Here is a 9,724-nt window from a genome sequence, read left to right as displayed (position 1 = left end):
ATTCACATAAGCAATTATCTTGTCATCCTCGGGTTGGGAGAAGGTAACCGCGGCTTTGTTAAACCAGTAGCAATCGGTTATTTTCCTATTCATAAAAGAACCCACATAATTCTCATAGGCCACAATATCCCGGAATAGGTATCTATTTGACCGGTGAATGTTCCAATTTGGTTCCAAATTTCCCCCACTTCCTTGACCAACCTCCGAGTCCACACGTCTTTTCTTACTACCCTTAGGCACTGCATCTTTCTTTGGAGCCATTAGATTAGGGTTAAAGAGAAAGTTTACCGATTGAGAGGTGAAGTGCTAAACCGAGAAGAGGAGAGCCCTAGAAGTGCAGTGGTGAAGCCGGATCGTCAATCCAACGGTCGGATCGCCGGATTTGCTCCTAGGGTTTTGGTTAGGGTTTTGGAGAGAGAGAGATTGAGAGAGGGAAAGGAGATTTGGAGAAGAGAATTGAGTAGTGAGAAGAGAGGAGAAGAGAAATCAAGAAGAATTTCTTGATTTGGTGAAGTAGATGGCTAGAATGGGTAGAGAGAGAGAGAGAGAGTCGGAGTAGAGGAAGAAGGAGAGGTTTGAAGGAAGAAAGAAAGAATAGAGAGGAAGGGACGGGTTTGAAGGCTTTAAAACCATTTTTCGCTATAAAACGTTACCAACGTTTATAAAACGTTACCAACGTTTATAAAACGTTACCAACGTTTATAAAACGTTACCAACGTTTGTTTAAAATACATTGTTTTTACCTAAAACGTTATAACGTTTGTGTAACGTTTGTTCAACGTTTTTGTGAAGCTTTCGGACTTTTTGAAGTCTCATAAAACGTTACCAACGTTTTCACTTGTAATTTTTGCACTTTTGGTCCCTTGTCAGACAAACGTTGCAACGTTTGTATAAACGTTGTGACGTTTTGAAAGCGTTGGAACGTTTGTGCAACGTTTGTCCAACGTTTTTGTGAAGCTTTCGGACTTTTTGAAGTCTAATAAAACGTTACCAACGTTTTCAAAACGTTTACAACGTTTATATTGTAATTTGTCAATATTTTGGCTAAGTATTGGAAGTAAAAACGTTTAGAACGTTTATAAAACGTTATGTAACGTTTTTATAATGCTTTCGGACTTTTTGAAGTTTCACAAAACGTTAGGGACGTTTTCAGAAACGTTATAACGTTTTGTTTCTTTAAAACACTCCTTAAATGACCTATTTTGATTGCAAATAATAATTTTGAAATAAGTTATGAATATGACTATTCTCTAAGTTCAAGCATGCCTAATTTAAATCTCAATTCATTGTGTTGTTGTGTATTTAGGGGTTTTGTGAATATATCGGCAATTTGTTCTTTGGTGTCGATATGTATGAGTTCAATTTCACCTTTTTCTATATGATCCCTAATAAAATGATGCCTTATCTCTATGTGCTTGGTTCTAGAATGAAGGACCGGATTTTTGGATATCATAATGGCACTAGTATTGTCACACATAATTGGTACGTTGCGGAAGCGAATTTCATAATCATTTAGGGATTGAATCATCCAAAGAATTTGTGTGCAACAACTACCGGCCGCTACATACTCGGCTTCCGTTGTGGAAAGGGCAACCGAGGTTTGTTTGCGACTTGACCAAGATACAAGTGAACCACCAAGAAATTGGCATGTACCACTTGTGCTTTTTCTATCCATACGGTCTCCGGCAAAATCGGCATCGGCATATCCTATCAAGTCTAAATCCGATTGTTTGCCATACCATAATCCCAAATTTAAACTACCCTTGACATATTTAAGAATTCTTTTAACGGCTTTCAAGTGCAATTCTTTGGGATTTGCTTGATACCTAGCACATAGACATACCGCAAACATTATATCGGGTCTACTAGCAGTTAAATAGAGTAGGCTACCTATCATAGCTCGGTATTGAGTGATGTCCACCGATGTGCCATTTGGATCCGAGTCAAGATTTGCATTCGTAGCCATTGGAGTTTTGCTTGTATTGCTTTCGGTCATCCCAAATTTCTTGATCAATTCCTTCGCATACTTGGTTTGGCTCACAAATGTGCCATCCATGAGTTGCTTGATTTGAAGCCCCAAGAAGAAGTTCAATTCACCCATCATGCTCATCTCAAATTCACTACTCATAAGAGAAGAAAATTCCTCGGCAAGTGCCGCATTAGGTGAACCAAAAATTATGTCATCTACATAGATTTGCACCACCAAAAGTGATCCATCTCTTTTCTTAGTGAAAAGAGTTGTATCATTATTGCCTCTAATGAATTCATTGTCAATTAGAAAGGAACTTAATCTACCATACCATGCCCTAGGGGCTTGTTTGAGTCCATAGAGAGCTTTGGTGAATCTATATACATGATTAGGAAATGTTGGATCAACAAAGCCTTGAGGTTGATTAACATACACCTCCTCATCTATGAATCCATTCAAAAATGCACTTTTAACATCCATTTGAAATAGTTTGAAATTTTTGTTTGAGGCATATGCTAAAAGCATTCTAATGGATTCAAGACGAGCTACAGGTGCAAAGGTTTCTTCAAAGTCAATACCCTCTTGTTGTTTGTACCCTTGAGCTACCAACCTAGCTTTGTTGCGAATTACATTTCCATCTTCATCCTTTTTATTTCTAAAGACCCATTTGGTTCCAATAATCATTCTATCATTTGGCTTAGGTACAAGTTCCCAAACTTTGTTCCTTTCAAATTGAGCAAGTTCATCTTGCATGGCACAAATCCAATTTGGGTCTATATTTGCATCTTTAAAATTTTTAGGTTCTATATGAGATACAAATGCACAATGACCAATCATTTGATTTAACTCGGATCTTGTTTTAACTCTTTCCCTAGGATCACCAATTACATTAGAAAGAGGATGAGAAGATACTTCCCTTAGGTCTTGAGGAATTTGATACTCAATTCGTGAAGATTGCATCTCTTCGGTTTGCATTCCTTCAACTATTGGATCCATCTCGACAATGTTGGTTGCATCCATTTCGGGTTGAGTTTGCTCGGGTTGATCCTCAATTGTATCGGTTCTTGTCTCAATTTCATCTTGATCAAGAATTGGCACTTCAACACCTACAATCTCAATACCTTTCTCGACCTTTTGATTAGCATTTTCATCAAATTTAACATGCAAGGATTCAATTACAATTCTTTGAGATGGAATGTAAATTCTATAGGCTTTACTTGAATTTGAATATCCTACAAACATTCCCTCAATAGATTTAGAATCAAATTTAGTTACTTTAGGAGATTCATCAAGAACAAAGCATTTTGAACCAAATACTCTAAAATGAGATATCTTAGGCTTGTACCCTTTCCATAGCTCATAAGGTGTTTTATTCAATATGGTCCTTATGCTTACGCGATTTACCACGTAGCATGCCGTATTTACCGCTTCGGCCCACAAGTGTTTGGGTAAGGAGTATTCATTTAGCATGGTTCGGGCAAGCTCAACTAAGGTTCGGTTCTTCCTCTCAACTACCCCATTTTGTTGAGGTGTGCGAGGAGCCGAATACTCATGTTTGTATCCCCTTTTAGAGCAAAGTTGATCAAATTTTGCATTTTCAAATTCCCCCCCATGGTCGCTTCTAATCCTAATGATTTTTGACCCCTTTTCATTTTCAACACGTTTGCAAAATTCAATGAAGTTGCTAATTGCATCATCCTTGTGTTGTAGGAATAAAACCCAAGTAAAGCGACTATAGTCATCTACAATTACATATGCATATTTCTTTTTGGCCAAACTTGGTACACTAATTGGTCCGAATAAATCCATATGTAACAATTGCAAAGGTTGATCGGTTGAAACCATGTCTTTGGATTTAAAACTACTCTTGGTTTGTTTACCTTGAACACATGCATCACATAATCCTTCAAGTTCTAATTTATGTGTTGGTAAACCACGCACAAGGTCTAGTTTAATCAATTTCTTAATGGTATCTATTGAAACATGACCTAACCTACGATGCCATAACCATGATCCACTAGATACGGCACTTAGACAAGTTTCACCGGAATCAAAATGAGTAAAATACAAGTAATACACATTTTTCTTTCGTTTACCCGAATAGATTAGAGCATCATCCGAAGATCTAACTAAGTGACAAGCATTAGCATCAAATTTGGCATAGTATCCCGAATCACATAACTTACTTACACTAAGTAAGTTATAGTCTAATCCATCAACTAGATATACATTGGATATGGTCAAGTGTTGGTTACCAATTGGGCCTATACCAATAATAGAGCTCTTCCTTTGATTGTTTCCAAAGGTAACCGTACCTCCATCATATGGTTCTAAGAATTTAAAGTTTGATTTGTCACCGGTCATATGGTGTGAGCATCCACTATCAATGATCCAAGCACTTTCCTTTTGAGATGAAATCAAACACACCTACAAAGTATATATTAGTTATTATTGAGTTAGTAACTAACATATACCTTGCTTTTAATCTCCCCCTTTGTATTTGGCAATTTTAAAACTTTTAGGGGAGATTAAGTGTGAACCTAAGATAGAATAGATTTAGGAACCCAAACAACATTATGTTTGTTGTTTACATTCCTAAATCCACATTCTAAGGAAGTGTGGCCAAATTTACAACAATAGTTGCATATTGTAGTCGATTGCTTAAGTGTAGTAGAACCTTGTTTGAGGATGGATTGGTACTTCACTTCACATACACTACTCTTATTACTATCATGTGACCTATTTGCAACTTTGAATGCAACACTTTTGATTTTGTTAGAATTAAATCTATTGTGATGTTGGGGAACATCTCTAGCTACACCATTTCTTTGAGTTTGGTTTTGTAAAGCATTTTTATTTTTAAGTTCATAAAACCATCCATCGGGTCCTTTGAAATAAGTTTTGTTTGACCCCTTTGGATTAAACATGTTCTTATCACTATTTTGAAAAGTATTTTTGTTCTTGAAATTTCTTTTATTATACTTATATCTAAATGCATAATTAGGTGACTTTTTATCTTGATTAGCATTTGAGGCATGAGAGGACTTCAATTTGGATGACTCCTTGTTCAAGGGAGTCAAACCATTTTTGGTAAAGAATTGATAATTTGAATATTGTTCACAATTAAACTTTAGCTTTTCATTTGGAATACTTGAAGTTTGAGAATGTTCCCCTTTTTCTTTAGGGCTTAGCATGTGATTAGATTTAAGTGAGGATTTACCCTTCTCAAATCCAAGACCAACTCTATCATTTTTATAATAGGATTGATCATTTATCAATTTGCTCACATAGTAGGGATCTAGACTAGTGACTTTTGATAATTCACTTGGAGATTTCAATGCCCGAATTTCGGTTTCCAAAGTTTGAACTTTAACTTTTAAAATGCCTATTTCACCTAAGTGAGATACTTTTAATTTTTTATTTTCAAGTTCTAGCATGTCATTTTTTGCAATTAATTTTTGGATAATACCTTCCTTCTCAACCAAGGTTCTATTTGACTCATCAAGGAGTGATTTCAACCTAGATTCATTATCATAGTGCATTAGAATTTCACTATTGAAAGTGCTTGCATCATTGGTATCTAACCGATTCATATTCAAGTCATTATTGGTCTCATTTGTGATGATACAATTTTCAATATCAATTTCACCACTATATTCTTCACCACCTTCATTTACAAATTCAAGTTCGGTCTCATAACCATCAAGACTAAGAGTTGAATGTACCTCACTAGCAAAGTTTGTTGAGGTGTTGACTCCTTCATCTCCCTTCTTGGCATTCCTTGATTTAACAAGCTCCATGAGAAAGTTGATGGTTGTTTCATCGGTGATGTTCTTGCTAGCTATAATTGAGTCTATGTCAATCTTTGAGGAATCTTCATCTACACTTGCCATCAATGCAAGGTTCATCTCCTCTTCATTATCCGATTCTGTGTCGGATTGTTCCGTCTCACTATCCGAGAACAAGGCTTGCAAAGCTTTGGCCTTCTTCTTCTTATACCCGTCATACTTTTGTCTTGGTTTTCTATCTTGTTGTGTTTCGCCATCCGTGTTCTTCAACTGTGGAAATAGCTTGAAACATGTTTGAATGGAATGCCCTTCTCTATGGCATGCGAAACACATTACCCTTTTGTTCTTCTTTTCTCGTTCCTTGTTGTATTTTCTTTCAAAATCAAGCATTCCTTGAAACATCTTGGATAAGAGAAGAGCATCCTTGGATGTTTCATGATCAATTTTGTTGATAAATTGATCATTTGAGAGACGGGTGTTTGAGGAGCTTGGAAAGTTTCGGTTTTGTGCCGGAAAAGCTACGGTTTTGGACTTTGAGCTTTGCTTCAAATCACCGGATTGTCGAAGTTTTTCTTCAAAACTCCTAAAATGAGCATAGAGGTCATCCGGTGTGAATGTGTCGTGCGTGCCTTGGATTGCCTCTAGAGCACTCACCAACCCGGACCATTTATCCCTCATGAGCATCACCCTTAATAGCTTACCTACAAGTTTATTGTTAGAAAGTGGTTCTCCCAATTCGGTAAACTCATTTTGGATATGCATAAGTCTATTATACATATCCTCAATGCTTTCACCATCTTCAACCTTAAAGGTTTCAAATTTTGCTTCTAAACCGGTTATTTTGGTTCGTTTGATTTGGGTATTCCCTTCATACCGGTTTACAAGAGCATCCCACATTTCTTTCGCACTTGATGCACTACCAAAGAGTGAGGCTACCGATTCACTAACCAAATTGAATATGGCATTGGTTGCTAGATCATTGTCTTTCTTGGTTTGTTTGGAAACGATGGTCTCAATTTTGGCATCGGTTGAACCCTCGGTAGCTACACTTGTGTATGTTGGTGTATACCCTTATTCAACCACATACCATACCTCAAGGATATTCAAGTAATTGATCATGGTTTTCTTCCAATGCATGAAATTTTTGGTAGTAGTACCAAAAATTAGGGGTTCTTTCACGGATCTATAAGGTGCCATTTGTCAAGTTGATCTAATCTCCAATTAAGTGTGTCTTAATTCGAGTAACTTGCTCTGATACCACTTTGTTACACTTAGGGGCACCTCTAATTGCTCAAAAACTGAAATTAAATTGCAATTGAAAGTAAGGAGATGAGTTTAGAGAAATTTGACACGCGGGGTGATAACGGAGTTCGGCAAAACAAAGGCCTACGTCTCCGGGGCTTCGCAACCTTGTGAGGTGCGCCTTCCTATTACCCAATACGAAAGGATTACAACTTGTGAACCGTTGAGCCCTTACACACCAAGCGGGAAGTCAAACGGCCAACTCAAAGAGGTGAGAACAAGGTCTCGATTATCTAGGAACACAAGAGAAACACTCAATAGCTTACTCTAACCTAATCTATAGCTAGATTGGTGAAGTAGGTTGAGGTTGCTTGAGGGATTTTGAAGTTATAGGCTCTCACAACAATGGTGGATTCTAAGCTCTCAGAAAATCACTTTTGAAATAATTAGGGTCGGCTGAGGTGCTTTTGAAAGTGATCCCCTCAATCTATTTATAGTGGCAGCTCAAAAATGAGCTGTTTGATATAAAACGTTACCAACGTTTTATTCAAATGCGATTTAGGGTTTTAATTCTCTGACAGCTTAGTAAAACGTTGCTCAACGTTTTATAAAACGTTACAACGTTTTATAAACGTTATAACGTTTTCTAAACGTTCCAACGTTTCTAGTTTATACTGAACACCTGTTCTTCAGTTGTTCTGAGCCTGTTAAACGTTACAACGTTTCATAACCGTTATAACGTTTGTAAAACGTTACAACGTTTTATAAAACGTTCTAACGTTATAACTTGGTTTTCTTTTGATATTTTTGAAGCTTCTGATCATTATAAAACGTTACCAACGTTTTGTAAACGTTCATAACGTTTTATCCCACTTTGATCAACCTCACACATACTTTATCAATCTTTTGAATTTACATTTTATATTCTTGATAAAAGTCTTCGTGATTTCTTCAGTCCAAGCATATTTCATCGCAGTTCTTTCTCTTCTTGGACCTATATGTTCTTAAAATAGAAGAAATCGTAAAATTCAATAATTGTATGTTTTTGCAAATTAGTCAAATAGACGTAAAAGATTATTGTACGAACAACAGTTGGTGTGAATTTTGTGTTTTACCTCCTGTTGGGCAGCTCTATTTGTAGTGGTAGTTCTGATTGCTTGTGTGCAGTACCTGGCCTGATGCCATAAACCTTGGCATTTATGACATTTGAATGCATTTCTGCATTGAGCCTTGTTGTGTCCCTTTTCCAGGCACTTGAAACATCTGGCCTGTGCTATCAGCTGCAGTTGTCTCTTCTTGAGGTAAGGGTTGAGGGGTTTTGTGTCCTTTGGTTGCTTGTTTTTGGTTTTGTGCTTTCTTGTCACCCTTGTCCAGCCGTGCTCATCCTATCTTTGAACATTATCATAGCCGTTTGCAACGTTTTGATGTACCTTCTCATTTTTGTTGGTGGAACCATTAATGGGAGTAAATGAGGTGTGGTTGAGATTTCTGTCTGTGTGAGCTGTTCTATTCTTCTGGAGCAGTGTGCTCGTTGGCAGTTGAGCTTTTTTCTGAGCTTGCAGGTCTCTCTGAAGTGTATTGAGTCTAGCTATGACAGTGGCATAGGTGGGTTTCGTAGCTTGAGGAGGGTGGAGTTGGTTCTTGGAGAAGTTTTGGTTGGTTGGTGTTTCATTGATGAGACAATGGTTGATCCCAGGCCCTTTTGTTGTTAAGAATATGTCTTCTATTGGTCTAGTTTTCTGTTTCATTGCCTCTTCGAACCAGCTGAGTAGAGTTCGATCTCCGATACGTTGCTGTGAAATCGCCTTCTTTGTCGCCTCTCCATTCGCCCATGGCTTTTCTCCCATCGCTCCCAACTCCTCGATCTTTGTAGAGAATTTGTATCCTCTGCATTAGTTGAACAAAATTTTAATATACATAATTACTAACTTTATAATCATAGGATGGCTTAGCATCCCTTACCATACACATAAATCCGAATCCGTATCATCTCCGGTATTGCAGGGGATCACCCTCACTTTACGGTTTCAGATTCAATTTCAACCGGTTTGGTATTCGGGCTGCAATGGCGGGCAGTATTTTTGGGCTTTGAGATTCGTGCCAAGTTAAAAAGAACGGTTCAGATCTAGTAATTGTAAAAGATTCCCTTATCAGGTATTGGAGAGGATGTGAATTCCATAAATCCGCCCTTGCCAGTAAGAGATGTTTGCCCCAGTACTACTTACGGTCCACTGAATACGCCATTGTAATAGTGCGTACAGCTTATTTCTATTGATTCCAAAATAAAACTTCATTTACCAATCAGATTTTAGGATTGAGTTGTTGCGATCGATATTTCCGTATAATACATATAACCAAGTACCACAAGCTATCAGTTTGGATTGTCGCCTTCCACCACCATCTATTACATACATTAATTAAACGGATGGACTACTATTCCCAGTCATGAGTAAATATATTGTTAATTTTATTTTTAAAATTAGTATAGCGTGAATATTAAAGCGATCGAATGGTTAAGTGATAAACAGCATGCTTTCTTTGCGAAAAGAGTAGTAGGTTTCTTGTGACCTTGTCCAAAGAATTTTGGACAGTCTTATTCAAATTAAGCGCGACTTGAACTGTGATCTGTATTGAAAATTCGCGCGAACTTTATAAATTTATAAAATAATTTAGATTTGTGCGGTACTAAATCTATCTGCACGAATCTCTATACAAAATATAACTG

The sequence above is a fragment of the Carex rostrata genome, chromosome 6, assembly GCF_964058835.1.
Source record: "Carex rostrata chromosome 6, lpCarRost1.2, whole genome shotgun sequence".
In the NCBI taxonomy this organism is placed as follows: Eukaryota; Viridiplantae; Streptophyta; class Magnoliopsida; order Poales; family Cyperaceae; genus Carex; species Carex rostrata.
The sequence above is the reverse complement of the archived record's forward strand: the minus strand, read 5'-3'. Positions refer to the sequence as shown.